The sequence below is a fragment of the Syngnathus scovelli genome, chromosome 4 (genome assembly GCF_024217435.2).
Source record: "Syngnathus scovelli strain Florida chromosome 4, RoL_Ssco_1.2, whole genome shotgun sequence".
In the NCBI taxonomy this organism is placed as follows: domain Eukaryota; kingdom Metazoa; phylum Chordata; class Actinopteri; order Syngnathiformes; family Syngnathidae; genus Syngnathus; species Syngnathus scovelli.
The window spans coordinates 5,211,591-5,237,062 of NC_090850.1; positions in this window are offsets into that span (position 1 = coordinate 5,211,591).

The following is a 25,472-nucleotide window of genomic DNA, read 5'->3' on the forward strand; positions in this document are numbered from 1 at the left end:
ACGTTTTCTGAAATGTGCTCCTCCCGTCACTCTGGTTGGGTGCGCATAGTAAAAAGTGCTCTTGGCAGCTAGAGAGTGCCGCGTTGACCACTGCGCATGAAGAATTGACCATCTGCAACGTTTGGTTTAGGTTTTGGGTGCATTTTTAATTTTATTGCTTAAATCGCATTTTCTCGACGAGCTGAGCACGTTTTCTGAAATGTGCTCCTCCCGTCACTCTGGTTGGGTGCGCATAGTAAAAAGTGCTCTTGGCAGCTAGAGAGTGCCGCGTTGACCACTGCGCATGAAGAAAAAAAACATCTGCAGCGTTTGGTTAAGGTTTTAGGTGCATTTTTAATTTTATTGCTTAAATCGCATTTTCTCGACGAGCTGAGCACGTTTTCTGAAATATGCTCCTCCCGTCACTCTGGTTGGGTGCGGATAGTAAAAAGTGCTCTTGGCAGCTAGAGAATGCCCCGTTGACCACTGCGCATGAAGAAATAACCACCTGCAACGTTTGGTTTAGGTTTTAGGTGCATTTTTAGTTTTATTGCTTAAATCGCCTTTTCTCGACGAGCTGAGCACGTTTTCTGAAATGTGCTCCTCCCGTCACTCTGGTTGGGTGCGCATAGTAAAAAGTGCTCTTGGCAGCTAGAGAGTGCCGCATTGACCATTGCGCATGAAGAAATAACCACCTGCAACGTTTGGTTTAGGTTTTAGGTGCATTTTTAATTTTATTGCTTAAATCGCATTTTCTTGACGAGCTGAGCACGTTTTCTGAAATGTGCTCCTCCCGTCACTCTGGTTGGGTGCGCATAGTAAAAAGTGCTCTTGGCAGCTATAGAGTGCCGCGTTGACCACTGCGCATGAAGAAATGACCATCTGCAACGTTTGGTTTAGGTTTTGGGTGCATTTTTAATTTTATTGCTTGACTTGCATTTTCTCGTCGAGCTGAGCACGTTTTCTGAAATGTGCTCCTCCCGTCACTCTGGTTGGGTGCGCATAGTAAAAAGTGCTCGTGGCAGCTAGAGAGTGCCGCGTTTACCACTGCGCATGAAGAAATGACCGTCTGCAACGTTTGGTTTAGGTTTTGGGTGCATTTTTAATTTTATTGCTTAAATCGCATTTTCTCGACGAGCTGAGCACGTTTTCTGAAATGTGCTCCTCCCGTCACTCTGGTTGGGTGCGCATAGTAAAACGTGCTCTTGGCAGCTAGAGAGTGCCGCGTTGACCACTGCGCATGAAGAAATAACCACCTGCAACGTTTGGTTTAGGTTTTGGGTGCATTTTTAATTTTATTGCTTAAATCGCATTTTCTCGTCGAGCTGAGCACGTTTTCTGAAATGTGCTCCTCCCGTCACTCTGGTTGGGTGCGCATAGTAAAAAGTGCTCTTGGCAGCTAGAGAGTGCCGCGTTGACCACTGCGCATGAAGAAATGACCATCTGCAACGTTTGGTTTAGGTTTTGGGTGCATTTTTAATTTTATTGCTTAAATCGCATTTTCTCGACGAGCTGAGCACGTTTTCTGAAATGTGCTCCTCCCGTCACTCTGGTTGGGTGCGCATAGTAAAAAGTGCTCTTGGCAGCTAGAGAGTGCCGCGTTGACCACTGCGCATGAAGAAAAAACCATCTGCAGCGTTTGGTTAAGGTTTTAGGTGCATTTTTAATTTTATTGCTTAAATCGCATTTTCTCGACGAGCTGAGCACGTTTTCTTAAATATGCTCCTCCCGTCACTCTGGTTGGGTGCATATAGTAAAAAGTGCTCTTGGCAGCTAGAGAGTGCCGCGTTGACCACTGCGCATGAAGAAATGACCATCTGCAACGTTTGGTTTAGGTTTTAGGTGCATTTTTAGTTTTATTGCTTAAATCGCATTTTCTCGACGAGCTGAGCACGTTTTCTGAAATGTGCTCCTCCCGTCACTCTGGTTGGGTGCGCATAGTAAAAAGTGCTCTTGGCAGCTAGAGAGTGCCGCATTGACCATTGCGCATGAAGAAATAACCACCTGCAACGTTTGGTTTAGGTTTTAGGTGCATTTTTAATTTAATTGCTTAAATCGCATTTTCTTGACGAGCTGAGCACGTTTTCTGAAATGTGCTCCTCCCGTCACTCTGGTTGGGTGCGCATAGTAAAAAGTGCTCTTGGCAGCTATAGAGTGCCGCGTTGACCACTGCGCATGAAGAAATAACCACCTGCAACGTTTGGTTTAGGTTTTGGGTGCATTTTTAATTTTATTGCTTGACTTGCATTTTCTCGTCGAGCTGAGGACGTTTTCTGAAATGTGCTCCTCCCGTCACTCTGGTCGGGTGCGCATAGTAAAAAGTGCTCTTGGCAGCTAGAGAGTGCCGCGTTGACCACTGCGCATAAAGAAATAACCACGTGCAACGTTTGTTTTAGGTTTTAGGTGCATTTATAATTTGATTGCTTAAATCGCATTTTCTCGACGAGCTGAGCACGTTTTCTGAAATGTGCTCCTCCCGTCACTCTGGTTGGGTGCGCATAGTAAAAAGTGCTCTTGGCAGCTAGAGAGTGCCGCGTTGACTGCTGCGCATGAAGAAATGACCATCTCCAACGTTTGGTTTAGGTTTTGAGTGCATTTTTAATTTCATTGCTTAAATCGCATTTTCTGGACGAGCTGAGCACGTTTTCTGAAATGTGCTCCTCCCGTCACTCTGGTTGGGTGCGCATAGTAAAAAGTGCTCTTGGCAGCTAGAGAGTGCCGCGTTGACCACTGCGCATGAAGAAATAACCACCTGCAACGTTTAGTTTAGGTTTTAGGTGCATTTTTAATTTTATTGCTCAAATCGCATTTTCTCGACGACCTGAGCACGTTTTCTGAAATGTGCTCCTCCCGTCACTCTGGTTGGGTGCGCATAGTAAAAAGTGCTCTTGGCAGCTAGATAGTGCCGCGTTGACCGCTGCGCATGAAGAAATAACCACCTGCAACGTTTGGTTTAGGTTTTAGGTGCATTTTTAATTTTATTGCTTAAATCGCATTTTCTCGACGAGCTGAGCACGTTTTCTGAAATATGCTCCTCCCGTCACGCTGGTTGGGTGCGGATAGTAAAAAGTGCTCTTGGCAGCTAGAGAATGCCCCGTTGACCACTGCGCATGAAGAAATAACCACCTGCAACGTTTGGTTTAGGTTTTAGGTGCATTTTTAATTTTATTGCTTAAATCGCATTTTCTCGACGAGCTGATCACGTTTTCTGAAATGTGCTCCTCCCGTCACTCTGGTTGGGTGCGCATAGTAAAAAGTGCTCTTGGCAGCTAGAGAGTGCCGCGTTGACCATTGCGCATGAAGAAATAACCACCTGCAACGTTTGGTTTAGGTTTTAGGTGCATTTTTAATTTTATTGCTTAAATCGCATTTTCTCGACGAGCTGAGCACGTTTTCTGAAATGTGCTCCTCCCGTCACTCTGGTTGGGTGCGCATAGTAAAAAGTGCTCTTGGCAGCTAGAGAGTGCCGCGTTGACCATTGCGCATGAAGAAATAACCACCTGCAACGTTTGGTTTAGGTTTTAGGTGCATTTTTAATTGTATTGCTTAAATCGCATTTTCTCGACGAGCTGAGCACGTTTTCAGAAATGTGCTCCTCCCGTCACTCTGGTTGGGTGTGCATAGTAAAAAGTGCTCTTGGCAGCTAGAGAGTGCCGCGTTGACCACTGCGCATGAAGAAATGACCATCTGCAACGTTTGGTTTAGGTTTTGGGTGCATTTTTAATTTTATTGCTTAAATCGCATTTTCTCGTCGAGCTGAGCACGTTTTCTGAAATGTGCTCCTCCCGTCACTCTGGTTGGGTGCGCATAGTAAAAAGTGCTCGTGGCAGCTAGAGAGTGCCGCGTTTACCACTGCGCATGAAGAAATGACCATCTGCAACGTTTGGTTTAGGTTTTGGGTGCATTTTTAATTTTATTGCTTAAATCGCATTTTCTCGACGAGCTGAGCACGTTTTCTGAAATGTGCTCCTCCCGTCACTCTGGTTGGGTGCGCATAGTAAAAAGTGCTCTTGGCAGCTAGAGAGTGCCGCGTTGACCACTGCGCATGAAGAAATAACCACCTGCAACGTTTGGTTTAGGTTTTGGGTGCATTTTTAATTTTATTGTTTAAATCGCATTTTCTCGACGAGCTGAGCACGTTTTCTGAAATGTGCTCCTCCCGTCACTCTGGTTGGGTGCGCATAGTAAAAAGTGCTCTTGGCAGCTAGAGAGTGCCGCGTTGACCACTGCGCATGAAGAATTGACCATCTGCAACGTTTGGTTTAGGTTTTGGGTGCATTTTTAATTTTATTGCTTAAATCGCATTTTCTCGACGAGCTGAGCACGTTTTCTGAAATGTGCTCCTCCCGTCACTCTGGTTGGGTGCGCATAGTAAAAAGTGCTCTTGGCAGCTAGAGAGTGCCGCGTTGACCACTGCGCATGAAGAAAAAAAACATCTGCAGCGTTTGGTTAAGGTTTTAGGTGCATTTTTAATTTTATTGCTTAAATCGCATTTTCTCGACGAGCTGAGCACGTTTTCTGAAATATGCTCCTCCCGTCACTCTGGTTGGGTGCGGATAGTAAAAAGTGCTCTTGGCAGCTAGAGAATGCCCCGTTGACCACTGCGCATGAAGAAATAACCACCTGCAACGTTTGGTTTAGGTTTTAGGTGCATTTTTAGTTTTATTGCTTAAATCGCCTTTTCTCGACGAGCTGAGCACGTTTTCTGAAATGTGCTCCTCCCGTCACTCTGGTTGGGTGCGCATAGTAAAAAGTGCTCTTGGCAGCTAGAGAGTGCCGCATTGACCATTGCGCATGAAGAAATAACCACCTGCAACGTTTGGTTTAGGTTTTAGGTGCATTTTTAATTTTATTGCTTAAATCGCATTTTCTTGACGAGCTGAGCACGTTTTCTGAAATGTGCTCCTCCCGTCACTCTGGTTGGGTGCGCATAGTAAAAAGTGCTCTTGGCAGCTATAGAGTGCCGCGTTGACCACTGCGCATGAAGAAATAACCACCTGCAACGTTTGGTTTAGGTTTTGGCTGCATTTTTAATTTTATTGCTTGACTTGCATTTTCTCGTCGAGCTGAGGACGTTTTCTGAAATGTGCTCCTCCCGTCACTCTGGTCGGGTGCGCATAGTAAAAAGTGCTCTTGGCAGCTAGAGAGTGCCGCGTTGACCACTGCGCATGAAGAAATAACCACGTGCAACGTTTGTTTTAGGTTTTAGGTGCATTTATAATTTGATTGCTTAAATCGCATTTTCTCGACGAGCTGAGCACGTTTTCTGAAATGTGCTCCTCCCGTCACTCTGGTTGGGTGCGCATAGTAAAAAGTGCTCTTGGCAGCTAGAGAGTGCCGCGTTGACTGCTGCGCATGAAGAAATAACCACCTGCAACGTTTGGTTTAGGTTTTAGGTGCATTTTTAATTTTATTGCTTAAATCGCATTTTCTCGACGAGCTGAGCACGTTTTCTGAAATGTGCTCCTCCCGTCACTCTGGTTGGGTGCGCATAGTAAAAAGTGCTCTTGGCAGCTAGAGAGCGCCGCGTTGACCACTGCGCATGAAGAAATAACCGCCTGCAACGTTTGGTTTAGGTTGTGGGTGCATTTTTAATTTTATTGCTTAAATCGCATTTTCTCGTCGAGCTGAGCACGTTTTCTGAAATGTGCTCCTCCCGTCACTCTGGTCGGGTGCGCATAGTAAAAAGTGCTCTTGGCAGCTATAGAGTGACGCGTTGACTGCTGCACATGAAGAAATAACCACCCCCAACGTTTGGTTTAGGTTTTAGGTGCATTTTTAATTTTATTGCTTAAATCGAATTTTCTCGACGAGCTGAGCACGTTTTCTGAAATGTGCTCCTCCCGTCACTCTGGTTGGGTGCGCATAGTAAAAAGTGCTCTTGGCAGCTAGAGAGTGCCGCGTTGACCACTGCGCATGAAGAAATAACCACCTGCAACGTTTAGTTTAGGTTTTAGGTGCATTTTTAATTTTATTGCTCAAATCGCATTTTCTCGACGAGCTGAGCACGTTTTCTGAAATGTGCTCCTCCCGTCACTCTGGTTGGGTGCGCATAGTAAAAAGTGCTCTTGGCAGCTAGATAGTGCCGCGTTGACCGCTGCGCATGAAGAAATAACCACCTGCAACGTTTGGTTTAGGTTTTAGGTGCATTTTTAATTTTATTGCTTAAATCGCATTTTCTCGACGAGCTGAGCACGTTTTCTGAAATATGCTCCTCCCGTCACTCTGGTTGGGTGCGGATAGTAAAAAGTGCTCTTGGCAGCTAGAGAATGCCCCGTTGACCACTGCGCATGAAGAAATAACCACCGGCAACGTTTGGTTTAGGTTTTAGGTGCATTTTTAATTTTATTGCTTAAATCGCATTTTCTCGACGAGCTGAGCACGTTTTCTGAAATGTGCTCCTCCCGTCACTCTGGTTGGGTGCGCATAGTAAAAAGTGCTCTTGGCAGCTAGAGAGTGCCGCGTTGACCATTGCGCATGAAGAAATAACCACCTGCAACGTTTGGTTTAGGTTTTAGGTGCATTTTTAATTTTATTGCTTAAATCGCATTTTCTCGACGAGCTGAGCACGTTTTCAGAAATGTGCTCCTCCCGTCACTCTGGTTGGGTGTGCATAGTAAAAAGTGCTCTTGGCAGCTAGAGAGTGCCGCGTTGACCACTGCGCATGAAGAAATGACCATCTGCAACGTTTGGTTTAGGTTTTGGGTGCATTTTTAATTTTATTGCTTAAATCGCATTTTCTCGTCGAGCTGAGCACGTTTTCTGAAATGTGCTCCTCCCGTCACTCTGGTTGGGTGCGCATAGTAAAAAGTGCTCGTGGCAGCTAGAGAGTGCCGCGTTTACCACTGCGCATGAAGAAATGACCATCTGCAACGTTTGGTTTAGGTTTTGGGTGCATTTTTAATTTTATTGCTTAAATCGCATTTTCTCGACGAGCTGAGCACGTTTTCTGAAATGTGCTCCTCCCGTCACTCTGGTTGGGTGCGCATAGTAAAACGTGCTCTTGGCAGCTAGAGAGTGCCGCGTTGACCACTGCGCATGAAGAAATAACCACCTGCAACGTTTGGTTTAGGTTTTGGGTGCATTTTTAATTTTATTGCTTAAATCGCATTTTCTCGTCGAGCTGAGCACGTTTTCTGAAATGTGCTCCTCCCGTCACTCTGGTTGGGTGCGCATAGTAAAAAGTGCTCTTGGCAGCTAGAGAGTGCCGCGTTGACCACTGCGCATGAAGAAATGACCATCTGCAACGTTTGGTTTAGGTTTTGGGTGCATTTTTAATTTTATTGCTTAAATCGCATTTTCTCGACGAGCTGAGCACGTTTTCTGAAATGTGCTCCTCCCGTCACTCTGGTTGGGTGCGCATAGTAAAAAGTGCTCTTGGCAGCTAGAGAGTGCCGCGTTGACCACTGCGCATGAAGAAAAAAACATCTGCAGCGTTTGGTTAAGGTTTTAGGTGCATTTTTAATTTTATTGCTTAAATCGCATTTTCTCGACGAGCTGAGCACGTTTTCTTAAATATGCTCCTCCCGTCACTCTGGTTGGGTGCATATAGTAAAAAGTGCTCTTGGCAGCTAGAGAGTGCCGCGTTGACCACTGCGCATGAAGAAATGACCATCTGCAACGTTTGGTTTAGGTTTTAGGTGCATTTTTAGTTTTATTGCTTAAATCGCATTTTCTCGACGAGCTGAGCACGTTTTCTGAAATGTGCTCCTCCCGTCACTCTGGTTGGGTGCGCATAGTAAAAAGTGCTCTTGGCAGCTAGAGAGTGCCGCATTGACCATTGCGCATGAAGAAATAACCACCTGCAACGTTTGGTTTAGGTTTTAGGTGCATTTTTAATTTAATTGCTTAAATCGCATTTTCTTGACGAGCTGAGCACGTTTTCTGAAATGTGCTCCTCCCGTCACTCTGGTTGGGTGCGCATAGTAAAAAGTGCTCTTGGCAGCTATAGAGTGCCGCGTTGACCACTGCGCATGAAGAAATAACCACCTGCAACGTTTGGTTTAGGTTTTGGGTGCATTTTTAATTTTATTGCTTGACTCGCATTTTCTCGTCGAGCTGAGGACGTTTTCTGAAATGTGCTCCTCCCGTCACTCTGGTCGGGTGCGCATAGTAAAAAGTGCTCTTGGCAGCTAGAGAGTGCCGCGTTGACCACTGCGCATAAAGAAATAACCACGTGCAACGTTTGTTTTAGGTTTTAGGTGCATTTGTAATTTGATTGCTTAAATCGCATTTTCTCGACGAGCTGAGCACGTTTTCTGAAATGTGCTCCTCCCGTCACTCTGGTTGGGTGCGCATAGTAAAAAGTGCTCTTGGCAGCTAGAGAGTGCCGCGTTGACTGCTGCGCATGAAGAAATGACCATCTCCAACGTTTGGTTTAGGTTTTGAGTGCATTTTTAATTTTATTGCTTAAATCGCATTTTCTCGACGAGCTGAGCACGTTTTCTGAAATGTGCTCCTCCCGTCACTCTGGTTGGGTGCGCATAGTAAAAAGTGCTCTTGGCAGCTAGAGAGTGCCGCGTTGACCACTGCGCATGAAGAAATAACCACCCGCAACGTTTGGTTTAGGTTTTAGGTGCATTTTTAATTTTATTGCTTAAATCACATTTTCTCGACGAGCTGAGCACGTTTTCTGAAATGTGCTCCTCCCGTCACTCTGGTTGGGTGCGCATAATAAAAACTGCTCTTGGCAGCTAGAGAGTGCCGCGTTGACCACTGCGCATGAAGAAATAACCACCTGCAACGTTTGGTTTAGGTTTTATGTGCATTTTTAATTGTATTGCTTAAATCGCATTTTCTCGACGAGCTGAGCACGTTTTCTGAAATGTGCTCCTCCCGTCACTCTGGTTGGGTGCGCATAGTAAAAAGCGCTCTTGGCAGCCAGAGAGTGCCGCGTTGACCACTGCGCATGAAGAAATGACCATCTGCAACGTTTGGTTTAGGTTTTAGGTGCATTTTTAGTTTTATTGCTTAAATCGCATTTTCTCGACGAGCTGAGCACGTTTTCTGAAATGTGCTCCTCCCGTCACTCTGGTTGGGTGCGCATAGTAAAAAGTGCTCTTGGCAGCTATAGAGTGCCGCGTTGACCACTGCGCATGAAGAAATAACCACGTGCAACGTTTGTTTTAGGTTTTAGGTGCATTTTTAATTTGATTGCTTAAATCGCATTTTCTCGACGAGCTGAGCACGTTTTCTGAAATGTGCTCCTCCCGTCACTTTGGTTGGGTGCGCATAGTAAAAAGTGCTCTTGGCAGCTAGAGAGTGCCGCGTTGACCACTGCGCATGAAGAAATAACCACCTGCAACGTTTGGTTTAGGTTTTGGGTGCATTTTTAATTTTATTGCTTAAATCGCATTTTCTGGACCAGCTGAGCACGTTTTCTGAAATGTGCTCCTCCCGTCACTCTGGTTGGGTGCGCATAGTAAAAAGTCCTCTTGGCAGCTAGAGAGTGCCGCGTTGACCACTGCGCATGAAGAAATGACCATCTGCAACGTTTGGTTTAGGTTTTAGGTGCATTTTTAATTTTATTGCTTAAATCGCATTTTCTCGACGAGCTGAGCATGTTTTCTGAAATGTGCTCCTCCCGTCACTCTGGTCGGGTGCGCATAGTAAAAAGTGCTCTTGGCAGCTAGAGAGTGCCGAGTTGACTGCTGCACATGAAGAAATAACCACCCCCAACGTTTGGTTTAGCTTTTAGGTGCATTTTTAATTTTATTGCTTAAATCGCATTTTCTCGACGAGCTGAGCAGATTTTCTGAAATGTGCTCCTCCCGTCACTCTGGTTGGGTGCGCATAGTAAAAAGTGCTCTTGGCAGCTAGAGAGTGCCGGGTTTACCACTGCGCATGAAGAAATGACCATCTGCAACGTTTTTTTTTAGGTTTTAGGTGCATTTTTAATTTTATTGCTTAAATCGCATTTTCTCGACGAGCTGAGCACGTTTTCTGAAATGTGCTCCTCCCGTCACTCTGGTTGGGTGCGCATAGTAAAAAGTGCTCTTGGCAGCTAGAGAGTGCCGCGTTGACCACTGCACATGAAAAAATAACCACCTGCAACGTTTGGTTTAGGTTTTAGGTGCATTTTTGATTTGATTGCTTAAATCGCATTTTCTCGACGAGCTGAGCACGTTTTCTGAAATGTGCTCCTCCCGTCACTCTGGTCGGGTGCGCATAGTAAAAAGTGCTCTTGGCAGCTAGAGAGTGCCGCGTTGACCACTGCGCATGAAGAAATGACCATCTGCAACGTTTTTTTTAGGTTTTAGGTGCATTTTTAATTTTATTGCTTAAATCGCATTTTCTCGACGAGCTGAGCACGTTTTCTGTAATGTGCTCCTCCCGTCACTCTGGTTGGGTGCGCATAGTAAAAAGTGCTCTTGGCAGCTAGAGAGTGCCGCGTTGACCACTGCGCATGAAGAAATAACCACGTGCAACGTTTGTTTTAGGTTGTGGGTGCATTTTTAATTTTATTGCTTAAATCGCATTTTCTCGTCGAGCTGAGCACGTTTTCTGAAATGTGCTCCTCCCGTCACTCTGGTTGGGTGTGCATAGTAAAAAGTGCTCTTGGCAGCTAGAGAGTGCCGCGTTGACTGCTGCACATGAAGAAATAACCACCCCCAACGTTTGGTTTAGGTTTTAGGTGCATTTTTAATTTTATTGCTTAAATCGCATTTTCTGGACGAGCTGAGCACGTTTTCTGAAATGTGCTCCTCCCGTCACTCTGGTTGGGTGCGCATAGTAAAAAGTGCTCTTGGCAGCTAGAGAGTGCCGCGTTGACCACTGCGCATGAAGAAATGACCATCTGCAACGTTTGGTTTAGGTTTTGGGTGCATTTTTAATTTTATTGCTTAAATCGCATTTTCTCGACGAGCTGAGCACGTTTTCTGAAATGTGCTCCTCCCGTCACTCTGGTTGGGTGCGCATAGTAAAAAGTGCTCTTGGCAGCTAGAGAGTGCCGCGTTGACCACTGCGCATGAAGAAATAACCACGTGCAACGTTTGTTTTAGGTTGTGGGTGCATTTTTAATTTTATTGCTTAAATCGCATTTTCTCGTCGAGCTGAGCACGTTTTCTGAAATGTGCTCCTCCCGTCACTCTGGTTGGGTGCGCATAGTAAAAAGTGCTCTTGGCAGCTAGAGAGTGCCGCGTTGACCACTGCGCATGAAGAAATAACCACCTGCAACGTTTGGTTTAGGTTTTAGATATATTTTTAATTTTATTGCTTAAATGGCATTTTCTCGACGAGCTGAGCACGTTTTCTGAAATGTGCTCCTCCACTCACTCTGGCTGGGTGCGCATAGTAAAAAGTGCTCTTGGCAGCTAGAGAGTGCCGCGTTGGCCACTGCGCATGAAGAAATAACCGCCTGCAACGTTTGGTTTAGGTTTTGGGTGCATTTTTAATTTTATTGCTTAAATCGCATTTTCTGGACGAGCTGAGCACGTTTTCTGAAATGTGCTCCTCCCGTCACTCTGGTTGGGTGCGCATAGTAAAAAGTGCTCTTGGCAGCTAGAGAGTGCCGCGTTGACCACTGCGCATGAAGAAATGACCATCTGCAACGTTTGGTTTAGGTTTTAGGTGCATTTTTAATTTTATTGCTTAAATCGCATTTTCTCGACGAGCTGAGCATGTTTTCTGAAATGTGCTCCTCCCGTCACTCTGGTTGGGTGCACATAGTAAAAAGTGCTCTTGGCAGCTAGAGAGTGCCGCGTTGACTGCTGCGCATGAAGAAATAACCACGTGCAACGTTTGGTTTAGGTTTTAGGTGCATTTTTTATTTTATTGCTTAAATCGCATTTTCTCGACGAGCTGAGCACGTTTTCTGAAATGTGCTCCTCCCGTCACTCTGGTTGGGTGCGCATAGTAAAAAGTGCTCTTGGCAGCTAGAGAGTGCCGCGTTGACCACTGCGCATGAAGAAATAACCATCTGCAACGTTTGGTTTAGGTTTTGGTTGCATTTTTAATTTTATTGCTTAAATCGCATTTTCTCGTCGAGCTGAGCACGTTTTCTGAAATGTGCTCCTCCCGTCACTCTGGTTGGGTGCGCATAGTAAAAAGTGCTCTTGGCAGCTAGAGAGTGCCGCGTTGACCACTGCGCATGAAGAAATGACCATCTGCAACGTTTGGTTTAGGTTTTAGGTGCATTTTTAATTTTATTGCTTTAATCGCATTTTCTCGACGACCTGAGCACGTTTTCTGAAATGTGCTCCTCCCGTCACTCTGGTTGGGTGCGCATAGTAAAAAGTGCACTTGGCAGCTAGAGAGTGCCGCGTTGACCACTGCGCATGAAGAAATAACCACCTGCAACGTTTGGTTTAGGTTTTAGGTGCATTTTTAATTTTATTGCTTAAATCGCATTTTCTCGACGAGCTGAGCACGTTTTCTGAAATGTGCTCCTCCCGTCACTCTGGTTGGGTGCGCATCGTAAAAAGTGCTCTTGGCAGCTAGAGAGTGCCGCGTTGACCACTGCGCATGAAGAAATATCCACCTGCAACGTTTGGTTTAGGTTTTAGGTGCATCTTTAATTTTATTGCTTAAATCGCATTTTCTCGACGAGCTGAGCACGTTTTCTGAAATGTGCTCCTCCCGTCACTCTGGTTGGGTGCGCATAGTAAAAAGTGCTCTTGGCAGCTAGAGAGTGCCACGTTGACCACTGCGCATGAAAAAATGACCATCTGCAACGTTTGGTTTAGGTTTTGGGTGCATTTTTAATTTTATTGCTTAAATCGCATTTTCTCGACGAGCTGAGCACGTTTTCTGAAATGTGCTCCTCCCGTCACTCTGGTTGGGTGCGCATAGTAAAAAGTGCTCTTGGCAGCTAGAGAATGCCGCGTTGACCACTGCGCATGAAGAAATAACCACCTGCAACGTTTGGTTTAGGTTTTAGGTGCATTTTTAATTTTATTGCTTAAATCGCATTTTCTCGACGAGCTGAGCACGTTTTCTGAAATGTGCTCCTCCCGTCACTCTGGTTGGGTGCGCATAGTAAAAAGTGCTCTTGGCAGCGAGAGAGTGCCGCGTTGACCACTGCGCATGAAGAAATGACCATCTGCAACGTTTGGTTTAGGTTTTAGGTGCATTTTTAATTTTATTGCTTAAACCGCATTTTCTCGACGAGCTGAGCATGTTTTCTGAAATGTGCTCCTCGCGTTACTCTGGTTGGGTGCGCATAGTAAAAAGTGCTCTTGGCAGCTAGAGAGTTCCGCGTTGACCACTGCGCATGAAGAAATAACCACCTGCAACGTTTGGTTTAGGTTTTAGGTGCATTTTTAATTTTATTGCTTAAATTGCATTTTCTCGACGAGCTGAGCACGTTTTCTGAAATGTGCTCCTCCCGTCACTCTGGTCGGGTGCGCATAGTAAAAAGTGCTCTTGGCAGCTAGAGAGTGCCGAGTTGACTGCTGCACATGAAGAAATAACCACCCCCAACGTTTGGTTTAGGTTTTAGGTGCATTTTTAATTTTATTGCTTAAATCGCATTTTCTCGACGAGCTGAGCACGTTTTCTGAAATGTGCTCCTCCCGTCACTCTGGTTGGGTGCGCATAGTAAAAAGTGCTCTTGGCAGCTAGAGAGTGCCACGTTGACCACTGCGCATGAAGAAATAACCACGTGCAACGTTTGTTTTAGGTTTTAGGTGCATTTTTATTTTTATTGCTTAAATCGCATTTTCTCGACGAGCTGAGCACGTTTTCTGAAACGTGCTCCTCCCGTCACTCTGGTTGGGTGCGCATAGTAAAAAGTGCTCTTGGCAGCTAGAGAGTGCCGCGTTGACTGCTGCGCATGAAGAAATAACCACCTGCAACGTTTGTTTTAGGTTTTAGGTGCATTTTTAATTTTATTGCTTAAATTGCATTTTCTCGACGAGCTGAGCACGTTTTCTGAAATGTGCTCCTCCCGTCACTCTGGTTGGGTGCGCATGGTAATAAGTGCTCTTGGCAGCTAGAGAGTGCCGCGTTTACCACTGCGCATGAAGAAATAACCGCCTGCAACGTTTGGTTTAGGTTTTGGGTGCATTTTTAATTTTATTGCTTAAATCGCATTTTCTCGTCAAGCTGAGCACGTTTTCTGAAATGTGCTCCTCCCGTCACTCTGGTTGGGTGCGCATAGTAAAAAGTGCTCTTGGCAGCTAGAGAGTGCCGCGTTGACCACTGCGCATGAAGAAATGACCATCTGCAACGTTTGGTTTAGGTTTTGGGTGCATTTATAATTTGATTGCTTAAATCGCATATTCTCGACGAGCTGAGCACGTTTTCTGGAATGTGCTCCTCCCGTCACTCTGGTTGGGTGCGCATAGTAAAAAGTGCTCTTGGCAGCTAGAGAGTGCCGCGTTGACTGCTGCGCATGAAGAAATAACCACCTGCAACGTTTGGTTTAGGTTTTAGGTGCATTTTTAATTTTATTGCTTAAATCGCATTTTCTCGACGAGCTGAGCACGTTTTCTGAAATGTGCTCCTCCCGTCACTCTGGTCGGGTGCGCATAGTAAAAAGTGCTCTTGGCAGCTAGAGAGTGCCGCGTTGACCACTGCGCATGAAGAAATGACCATCTGCAACGTTTGGTTTAGGTTTTGGGTGCATTTATAATTTTATTGCTTAAATCGCATTTTCTCGACGAGCTGAGCACGTTTTCTGAAATGTGCTCCTCCCGTCACTCTGGTTGGGTGCGCATAGTAAAAAGTGCTCTTGGCAGCTAGAGAGTGCCGCGTTGACCACTGCGCATGAAGAAATAACCACGTGCAACGTTTGTTTTAGGTTTTGGGTGCATTTTTAATTTTATTGCTTAAATCGCATTTTCTCGTCGAGCTGAGCACGTTTTCAGAAATGTGCTCCTCCCGTCACTCTGGTTGGGTGTGCATAGTAAAAAGTGCTCTTGGCAGCTAGAGAGTGCCGCGTTGACCACTGCACATGAAGAAATGACCATCTGCAACGTTTGGTTTAGGTTTTGGGTGCATTTTTAATTTTATTGCTTAAATCGCATTTTCTCGACGAGCTGAGCACGTTTTCTGAAATGTGCTCCTCCCGTCACTCTGGTTGGGTGCGCATAGTAAAAAGTGCTCTTGGCAGCTAGAGAGTGCCGCGTTGACCACTGCGCATGAAGAAATGACCATCTGCAACGTTTGGTTTAGGTTTTAGGTGCATTTTTAATTTTATTGATTAAATCGCATTTTCTCGACGAGCTGAGCACGTTTTCTGAAATGTGCTCCTCCCGTCACTCTGGTTGGGTGCGCATAGTAAAAAGTGCTCTTGGCAGCTAGAGAGTGCCGCGTTGACCACTGCGCATGAAGAAATAACCACCTGCAACGTTTGGTTTAGGTTTTAGGTGCATTTTTAATTTTATTGCTTAAATCGCATTTTCTCGACGAGCTGAGCACGTTTTCTGAAATGTGCTCCTCCCGTCACTCTGGTTGGGTGCGCATAGTAAAAAGTGCTCTTGGCAGCTAGAGAGTGCCGCGTTGACTGCTGCGCATGAAGAAATAACCACCTGCAACGTTTGGTTTAGGTTTTAGGTGCATTTTTAATTTTATTGCTTAAATCGCATTTTCTCGACGAGCTGAGCACGTTTTCTGAAATGTGCTCCTCCCGTCACTCTGGTTGGGTGCGCATAGTAAAAAGTGCTCTTGGCAGCTAGAGAGTGCCGCGTTGACCACTGCGCATGAAGAAATAACCGCCTGCAACGTTTGGTTTAGGTTTTGGGTGCATTTTTAATTTTATTGCTTAAATCGCATTTTCTCGTCGAGCTGAGCACGTTTTCTGAAATGTGCTCCTCCCGTCACTCTGGTTGGGTGCGCATAGTAAAAAGTGCTCTTGGCACCTAGAGAGTGCCGCGTTGACCACTGTGCATGAAGAAATGACCACCCGCAACGTTTGGTTTAGGTTTTAGGTGCATTTTTAATTTTATTGCTTAAATCGCATTTTCTCGACGAACTGAGCACGTTTTCTGAAATGTGCTCCTCCCGTCACTCTGGTCGGGTGCGCATAGTAAAAAGTGCTCTTGGCAGCTAGAGAGTGCCGCGTTGACTGCTGCACATGAAGAAATAACCACCCCCAACGTTTGGTTTAGGTTTTGGGTGCATTTTTAATTTTATTGCTTAAATCGCATTTTCTCGACGAGCTGAGCACGTTTTCTGAAATGTGCTCCTCCCGTCACTCTGGTTGGGTGCGCATAGTAAAAAGTGTTCTTGGCAGCTAGAGAGTGCCGCGTTGACCACTGCGCATGAAGAAATGACCATCTGCAACGTTTGGTTTAGGTTTTAGGTGCATTTTTAATTTTATTGCTTTAATCGCATTTTCTCGACGAGCTGAGCACGTTTTCTGAAATGTGCTCCTCCCGTCACTCTGGTTGGGTGCGCATAGTAAAAAGTGCTCTTGGCAGCTAGAGAGTGCCGCGTTGACCACTGCGCATGAAGAAATAACCACCTGCAACGTTTGGTTTAGGTTTTAGGTACATTTTTTAATTTTATTGCTTAAATCGCATTTTCTCGACGAGCTGAGCACGTTTTCTGAAATGTGCTCCTCCCGTCACTCTGGTTGGGTGCGCATAGTAAAAAGTGCTCTTGGCAGCTAGAGAGTGCCGCGTTGACCACTGCGCATGAAGAAATGACCATCTGCAACGTTTTTTTTAGGTTTTAGGTGCATTTTTAATTGTATTGCTTAAATCGCATTTTCTCGACGAGCTGAGCACGTTTTCTGAAATGTGCTCCTCCCGTCACTCTGGTTGGGTGCGCATAGTAAAAAGTGCTCTTGGCAGCTAGAGAGTGCCGCGTTAACCACTGCGCATGAAGAAATAACCACGTGCAACGTTTGTTTTAGGTTGTGGGTGCATTTTTAATTTTATTGCTTAAATCGCATTTTCTCGACGAGCTGAGCACGTTTTCTGAAATGTGCTCCTCCCGTCACTCTGGTTGGGTGCGCATAGTAAAAAGTGCTCTTGGCAGCTAGAGAGTGCCGCGTTGACCACTGCGCATGAAGAAATGACCATCTGCAACGTTTGGTTTAGGTTTTAGGTGCATTTTTAATTTTATTGCTTTAATCGCATTTTCTCGACGAGCTGAGCACGTTTTCTGAAATGTGCTCCTCCCGTCACTCTGGTTGGGTGCGCATAGTAAAAAGTGCTCTTGGCAGCTAGAGAGTGCCGCGTTGACCACTGCGCATGAAGAAATAACCACCTGCAACGTTTGGTTTAGGTTTTAGGTGCATTTTTAATTTTATTGCTTAAATCGCATTTTCTCGACGAGCTGAGCACGTTTTCTGAAATGTGCTCCTCCCGTCACTCTGGTTGGGTGCGCATAGTAAAAAGTGCTCTTGGCAGCTAGAGAGTACCGCGTTGATCACTGCGCATGAAGAAATAACCACGTGCAACGTTTGTTTTAGGTTTTAGGTGCATTTTTTTATTTGATTGCTTAAATCGCATTTTCTCGACGAGCTGAGCACGTTTTCTGAAATGTGCTCCTCCCGTCACTCTGGTTGGGTGCGCATAGTAAAAAGTGCTCTTGGCAGCTAGAGAGTGCCACGTTGACTGCTGCGCATGAAGAAATAACCACCTGCAACGTTTGGTTTAGGTTTTAGGTGCATTTTTAATTTTATTGCTTAAATCGCATTTTCTCGACGAGCTGAGCACGTTTTCTGAAATGTGCTCCTCCCGTCACTCTGGTTGGGTGCGCATAGTAAAAAGTGCTCTTGGCAGCTAGAGAGTGCCGCGTTGACCACTGCGCATGAAGAAATGACCATCTGCAACGTTTGGTTTAGGTTTTGGGTGCATTTTTAATTTTATTGCTTAAATCGCATTTTCTCGACGAGCTGAGCACGTTTTCTGAAATGTGCTCCTCCCGTCACTCTGGTTGGGTGCGCATAGTAAAAAGTGCTCTTGGCACCTAGAGAGTGCCGCGTTGACCACTGTGCATGAAGAAATGACCACCCGCAACGTTTGGTTTAGGTTTTAGGTGCATTTTTAATTTTATTGCTTAAATCGCATTTTCTCGACGAACTGAGCACGTTTTCTGAAATGTGCTCCTCCCGTCACTCTGGTCGGGTGCGCATAGTAAAAAGTGCTCTTGGCAGCTAGAGAGTGCCGCGTTGACTGCTGCACATGAAGAAATAACCACCCCCAACGTTTGGTTTAGGTTTTAGGTGCATTTTTAATTTTATTGCTTAAATCGCATTTTCTCGACGAGCTGAGCACGTTTTCTGAAATGTGCTCCTCCCGTCACTCTGGTTGGGTGCGCATAGTAAAAAGTGCTCTTGGCAGCTAGAGAGTGCCGCGTTGACCACTGCGCATGAAGAAATAACGACCTGCAACGTTTGGTTTAGGTTTTGGGTGCATTTTTAATTTTATTGCTTAAATCGCATTTTCTCGACGAGCTGAGCACGTTTTCTGAAATGTGCTCCTCCCGTCACTCTGGTTGGGTGCGCATAGTAAAAAGTGCTCTTGGCAGCTAGAGAGTGCCGCGTTGACCACTGTGCATGAAGAAATAACCACCCGCAACGTCTGGTTTAGGTTTTAGGTGCATTTTTAATTTTATTGCTTAAATCGCATTTTCTCGACGAGCTGAGCACGTTTTCTGAAATGTGCTCCTCCCGTCACTCTGGTTGGGTGCACATAGTAAAAAGTGCTCTTGGCAGCTAGAGAGTGCCGCGTTGACCACTGCGCATGAAGAAATAACCACGTGCAACGTTTGTTTTAGGTTTTGGGTGCATTTTTAATTTTATTGCTTAAATCGCATTTTCTCGTCGAGCTGAGCACGTTTTCAGAAATGTGCTCCTCCCGTCACTCTGGTTGGGTGTGCATAGTAAAAAGTGCTCTTGGCAGCTAGAGAGTGCCGCGTTGACCACTGCGCATGAAGAAATGACCATCTGCAACGTTTGGTTTAGGTTTTGGGTGCATTTTTAATTTTATTGCTTAAATCGCATTTTCTCGACGAGCTGAGCACGTTTTCTGAAATGTGCTCCTCCCGTCACTCTGGTTGGGTGCGCATAGTAAAAAGTGCTCTTGGCAGCTAGAGAGTGCCGCGTTGACCACTGCGCATGAAGAAATGACCATCTGCAACGTTTGGTTTAGGTTTTAGGTGCATTTTTAATTTTATTGCTTTAATCGGATTTTCTCGACGAGCTGAGCACGTTTTCTGAAATGTGCTCCTCCCGTCACTCTGGTTGGGTGCGCATAGTAAAAAGTGCTCTTGGCAGCTAGAGAGTGCCGCGTTGACCACTGCGCATGAAGAAATAACCACCTGCAACGTTTGGTTTAGGTTTTAGGTGCCTTTTTAATTTTATTGCTTAAATTGCATTTTCTCGACGAGCTGAGCACGTTTTCTGAAATGTGCTCCTCCCGTCACTCTGGTCGGGTGCGCATAGTAAAAAGTGCTCTTGGCAGCTAGAGAGTGCCGAGTTGACTGCTGCACATGAAGAAATAACCACCCCCAACGTTTGGTTTAGGTTTTAGGTGCATTTTTAATTTTATTGCTTAAATCGCATTTTCTCGACGAGCTGAGCACGTTTTCTGAAATGTGCTACTCCCGTCACTCTGGTTGGCTGCGCATAGTAAAAAGTGCTCTTGGCAGCTAGAGAGTGCCACGTTGACCACTGCGCATGAAGAAATAACCACGTGCAACGTTTGTTTTAGGTTTTAGGTGCATTTTTATTTTTATTGCTTAAATCGCATTTTCTCGACGAGCTGAGCACGTTTTCTGAAACGTGCTCCTCCCGTCACTCTGGTTGGGTGCCCATAGTAAAAAGTGCTCTTGGCAGCTAGAGAGTGCCGCGTTGACTGCTGCGCATGAAGAAATAACCACCTGCAACGTTTGTTTAAGGTTTTAGTTGCATTTTTTATTTTATTGCTTAAATCGCATTTTCTCGACGAGCTGAGCACGTTTTCTGAAATGTGCTCCTCTCGTCACTCTGGTTGGGTGCGCATAGTAAAAAGTGCTCTTGGCAGCTAGAGAAGCATGAAGAAATGACCATCTGCAACGTTTGGTTTAGGTTTTAGGTGCATTTTTAATTTTATTGCTTTAATCGCATTTTCTCGACGAGCTGAGCACGTTTTCTGAAATGTGCTCCTCCCGTCACTCTGGTTGGGTGCGCATAGTAAAAAGTGCTCTTGGCAGCTAGAGAGTGCCGCGTTGACCACTGCGCATGAAGAAATAACCACCTGCAACGTTTGGTTTAGGTTTTGGGTGCATTTTTAATTTTATTGCTTAAATCGCATTTTCTCGTCGAGCTGAGCACGTTTTCTGAAATGTGCTCCTCCCGTCACTCTGGTTGGGTGCGCATAGTAAAAAGTGCTCTTGGCAGCTAGAGAGTGCCGCGTTGACCACTGCGCATGAAGAAATGACCATCTGCAACGTTTGGTTTAGGTTTTGGGTGCATTTTTAATTTTATTGCTTAAATCGCATTTGTCGACGAGCTGAGCACGTTTTCTGAAATGTGCTCCTCCCGTCACTCTGGTTGGGTGCGCATAGTAAAAAGTGCTCTTGGCAGCTAGAGAGTGCCGCGTTGACCACTGCGCATGAAGAAATAACCGCCTGCAACGTTTGGTTTAGGTTTTAGGTGCATTTTTAATTTTATTGCTTAAATCGCATTTTCTCGACGAGCTGAGCACGTTTTCTGAAATGTGCTCCTCCCGTCACTCTGGTTGGGTGCGCATAGTAAAAAGTGCTCTTGGCAGCTAGAGAGTGCCGCGTTAAACACTGCGCATGAAGAAATAACCACCTGCAACGTTTGGTTTAGGTTTTGGGTGCATTTTTAATTTTATTGCTTAAATCGCATTTTCTCGACGAGCTGAGCACGTTTTCTGAAATGTGCTCCTCCCGTCACTCTGGTTGGGTGTGCATAGTAAAAAGTGCTCTTGGCAGCTAGAGAGTGCCGCGTTGACCACTGCGCATTAAGAAATGACCATCTGCAACGTTTGATTTAGGTTTTGGGTGCATTTTTAATTTTATTGCTTAAATCGCATTTTCTCGACGAGCTGAGCACGTTTTCTGAAATGTGCTCCTCCCGTCACTCTGGTTGGGTGCGCATAGTAAAAAGTGCTCTTGGCAGCTAGAGAGTGCCGCGTTGACCACTGCGCATGAAGAAATAACCACCTGCAACGTTTGGTTTAGGTTTTAGGTGCATTTTTAATTTTATTGCTTAAATCGCATTTTCTCGACGAGCTGAGCACGTTTTCTGAAATGTGCTCCTCCCGTCACTCTGGTTGGGTGCGCATAGTAAAAAGTGCTCTTGGCAGCTATAGAGTGCCGCGTTGACCACTGCGCATGAAGAAATAACCACCTGCAACGTTTGGTTTAGGTTTTAGGTGCATTTTTAATTTTATTGCTTAAATCGCATTTTCTCGACGAGCTGAGCACGTTTTCTGAAATGTGCTCCTCCCGTCACTCTGGTTGGGTGCGCATAGTAAAAAGTGCTCTTGGCAGCTAGAGAGTGCCGCGTTGACCACTGCGCATGAAGAAATAACCAAATGCAACGTTTGATTTAGGTTTTGGGTGCATTTTTAATTTTATTGCTTAAATCGCATTTTCTCGACGAGCTGAGCACGTTTTCTGAAATGTGCTCCTCCCGTCACTCTGGTTGGGTGCGCATAGTAAAAAGTGCTCTTGGCAGCTAGAGAGTGCCGCGTTAAACACTGCGCATGAAGAAATAACCACCTGCAACGTTTGGTTTAGGTTTTGGGTGCATTTTTAATTTTATTGCTTAAATCGCATTTTCTCCACGAGCTGAGCACGTTTTCTGAAATGTGCTCCTCCCGTCACTCTGGTTGGGTGCGCATAGTAAAAAGTGCTCTTGGCAGCTAGAGAGTGCCGCGTTGACCACTGCGCATGAAGAAATGACCATCTGCAACGTTTGGTTTAGGTTTTGGGTGCATTTTTAATTTTATTGCTTAAATCGCATTTTCTCGACGAGCTGAGCACGTTTTCTGAAATGTGCTCCTCCCGTCACTCTGGTTGGGTGCGCATAGTAAAAAGTGCTCTTGGCAGCTAGAGAGTGCCGCGTTGACCACTGCGCATGAAGAAATAACCATCTGCAACCTTTGGTTTAGGTTTTGGGTGCATTTTTAATTTTATTGCTTAAATCGCATTTGTCGACGAGCTGAGCACGTTTTCTGAAATGTGCTCCTCCTGTCACTCTGGTTGGGTGCGCATAGTAAAAAGTGCTCTTGGCAGCTAGAGAGTGCCGCGTTGACCACTGCGCATGAAGAAATAACCACGTGCAACGTTTGTTTTAGGTTGTGGGTGCATTTTTAATTTTATTGCTTAAATCGCATTTTCTCGTCGAGCTGAGCACGTTTTCTGAAATGTGCTCCTCCCGTCACTCTGGTTGGGTGCGCATAGTAAAAAGTGCTCTTGGCAGCTAGAGAGTGCCGCGTTGACCACTGCGCATGAAGAAATGACCATCTGCAACGTTTGGTTTAGGTTTTGGGTGCATTTTTAATTTTATTGCTTAAATCGCATTTTTTCGACGAGCTGAGCACGTTTTCTGAAATGTGCTCCTCCCGTCACTCTGGTTGGGTGCGCATAGTAAAAAGTGCTCTTGGCAGCTAGAGAGTGCCGCGTTGATCACTGCGCATGAAGAAATAACCACGTGCAACGTTTGTTTTAGGTTTTAGGTGCATTTTTAATTTGGTTGCTTAAATCGCATTTTCTCGACGAGCTGAGCACGTTTTCTGAAATGTGCTCGTCCCGTCACTCCGGTTGGGTGTGCAAAGTAAAAAGTGCTCTTGGCAGCTAGAGAGTGCCGCGTTGACTGCTGCGCATGAAGAAATAACCACCTGCAACGTTTGGTTTAGGTTTTAGGTGCATTTTTAATTTTATTTCTTAAATCGCATTTTCTCGACGAGCTGAGCACGTTTTCTGAAATGTGCTCCTCCCGTCACTCTGGTTGGGTGCGCATAGTAAAAAGTGCTCTTGGCAGCTAGAGAGTGCCGCGTTGACCACTGCGCATGAAGAAATGACCATCTGCAACGTTTGGTTTAGGTTTTGGGTGCATTTTTAATTTTATTGCTTAAATCGCATTTTCTCGACGAGCTGAGCACGTTTTCTGAAATGTGCTCCTCCCGTCACTCTGGTTGGGTGCGCATAGTAAAAAGTGCTCTTGGCAGCTAGAGAGTGCCGCGTTGACCACTGCGCATGAAGAAATGACCATCTGCAACGTTTGGTTTAGGTTTTAGGTGCATTTTTAATTTTATTGCTTAAATCGCATTTTCTCGACGAGCTGAGCATGTTTTCTGAAATGTGCTCCTCCCGTCACTCTGGTTGGGTGCGCATAGTAAAAAGTGCTCTTGGCAGCTGGAGAGTGCCGCGTTGACCACTGCGCATGAAGAAATGACCATCTGCAACGTTTGGTTTAGGTTTTAGGTGCATTTTTAATTTTATTGCTTTAATCGCATTTTCTCGACGAGCTGAGCACGTTTTCTGAAATGTGCTCCTCCCGTCACTCTGGTTGGGTGCGCATAGTAAAAAGTGCTCTTGGCAGCTAGAGAGTGCCGCGTTGACAACTGCGCATGAAGAAATGACCATCTGCAACGTTTGGTTTAGGTTTTAGGTGCATTTTTAATTTTATTGCTTAAATCGCATTTTCTCGACGAGCTGAGCACGTTTTCTGAAATGTGCTCGTCCCGTCACTCCGGTTGGGTGTGCAAAGTAAAAAGTGCTCTTGGCAGCTAGAGAGTGCCGCGTTGACTGCTGCGCATGAAGAAATAACCACCTGCAACGTTTGGTTTAGGTTTTAGGTGCATTTTTAATTTTATTTCTTAAATCGCATTTTCTCGACGAGCTGAGCACGTTTTCTGAAATGTGCTCCTCCCGTCACTCTGGTTGGGTGCGCATAGTAAAAAGTGCTCTTGGCAGCTAGAGAGTGCCGCGTTGACCACTGCGCATGAAGAAATGACCATCTGCAACGTTTGGTTTAGGTTTTGGGTGCATTTTTAATTTTATTGCTTAAATCGCATTTTCTCGACGAGCTGAGCACGTTTTCTGAAATGTGCTCCTCCCGTCACTCTGGTTGGGTGCGCATAGTAAAAAGTGCTCTTGGCAGCTAGAGAGTGCCGCGTTGACCACTGCGCATGAAGAAATGACCATCTGCAACGTTTGGTTTAGGTTTTAGGTGCATTTTTAATTTTATTGCTTTAATCGCATTTTCTCGACGAGCTGAGCACGTTTTCTGAAATGTGCTCCTCCCGTCACTCTGGTTGGGTGCGCATAGTAAAAAGTGCTCTTGGCAGCTAGAGAGTGCCGCGTTGACAACTGCGCATGAAGAAATGACCATCTGCAACGTTTGGTTTAGGTTTTAGGTGCATTTTTAATTTTATTGCTTTAATCGCATTTTCTCGACGAGCTGAGCACGTTTTCTGAAATGTGCTCCTCCCGTCACTCTGGTTGGGTGCGCATAGTAATAAGTGCTCTTGGCAGCTAGAGAGTGCCGCGTTGACTGCTGCACATGAAGAAATAACCACCCCCAACGTTTGGTTTAGGTTTTAGGTGCATTTTTAATATTATTGCTTAAATCGCATTTTCTCGACGAGTTGAGCACGTTTTCTGAAATGTGCTCCTCCCGTCACTCTGGTTGGGTGCGCATAGTAAAAAGTGCTCTTGGCAGCTAGAGAGTGCCGCGTTGACCACTGCGCATGAAGAAATAACCACCTGCAACGTTTGGTTTAGGTTTTGGGTGCATTTTTAATTTTATTGCTTAAATCGCATTTTCTCGACGAGCTGAGCACGTTTTCTGAAATGTGCTCCTCCCGTCACTCTGGTTGGGTGCGCATAGTAAAAAGTGCTCTTGGCAGCTAGAGAGTGCCGCGTTGACCACTGCGCATGAAGAAATAACCACCTGCAACGTTTGGTTTAGGTTTTAGGTGCATTTTTAATTTTATTGCTTAAATCGCATTTTCTCGACGAGCTGAGCACGTTTTCTGAAATGTGCTCCTCCCGTCACTCTGGTTGGGTGCGCATAGTAAAAAGTGCTCTTGGCAGCTAGAGAGTGCCGCGTTGACCACTGCGCATGAAGAAATAACCACGTGCAACGTTTGTTTTAGGTTTTGGGTGCATTTTTAATTTTATTGCTTAAATCGCATTTTCTCGTCGAGCTGAGCACGCTTTCTGAAATGTGCTCCTCCCGTCACTCTGGTTGGGTGCGCATAGTAAAAAGTGCTCTTGGCAGCTAGAGAGTGCCGCGTTGACCACTGCGCATGAAGAAATAACCACCTGCAACGTTTGGTTTAGGTTTTGGGTGCATTTTTAATTTTATTGCTTAAATCGCATTTTCTCGACGAGCTGAGCACGTTTTCTGAAATGTGCTCCTCCCGTCACTCTGGTTGGGTGCGCATAGTAAAAAGTGCTCTTGGCAGCTAGAGAGTGCCGCGTTGACCACTGCGCATGAAGAAATAACCACGTGCAACGTTTGTTTTAGGTTTTAGGTGCATTTTTAATTTTATTGCTTAAATCGCATTTTCTCGAGGAGCTGAGCACGTTTTCTGAAATGTGCTCCTCCCGTCACTCTGGTTGGGCGCGCATAGTAAAAA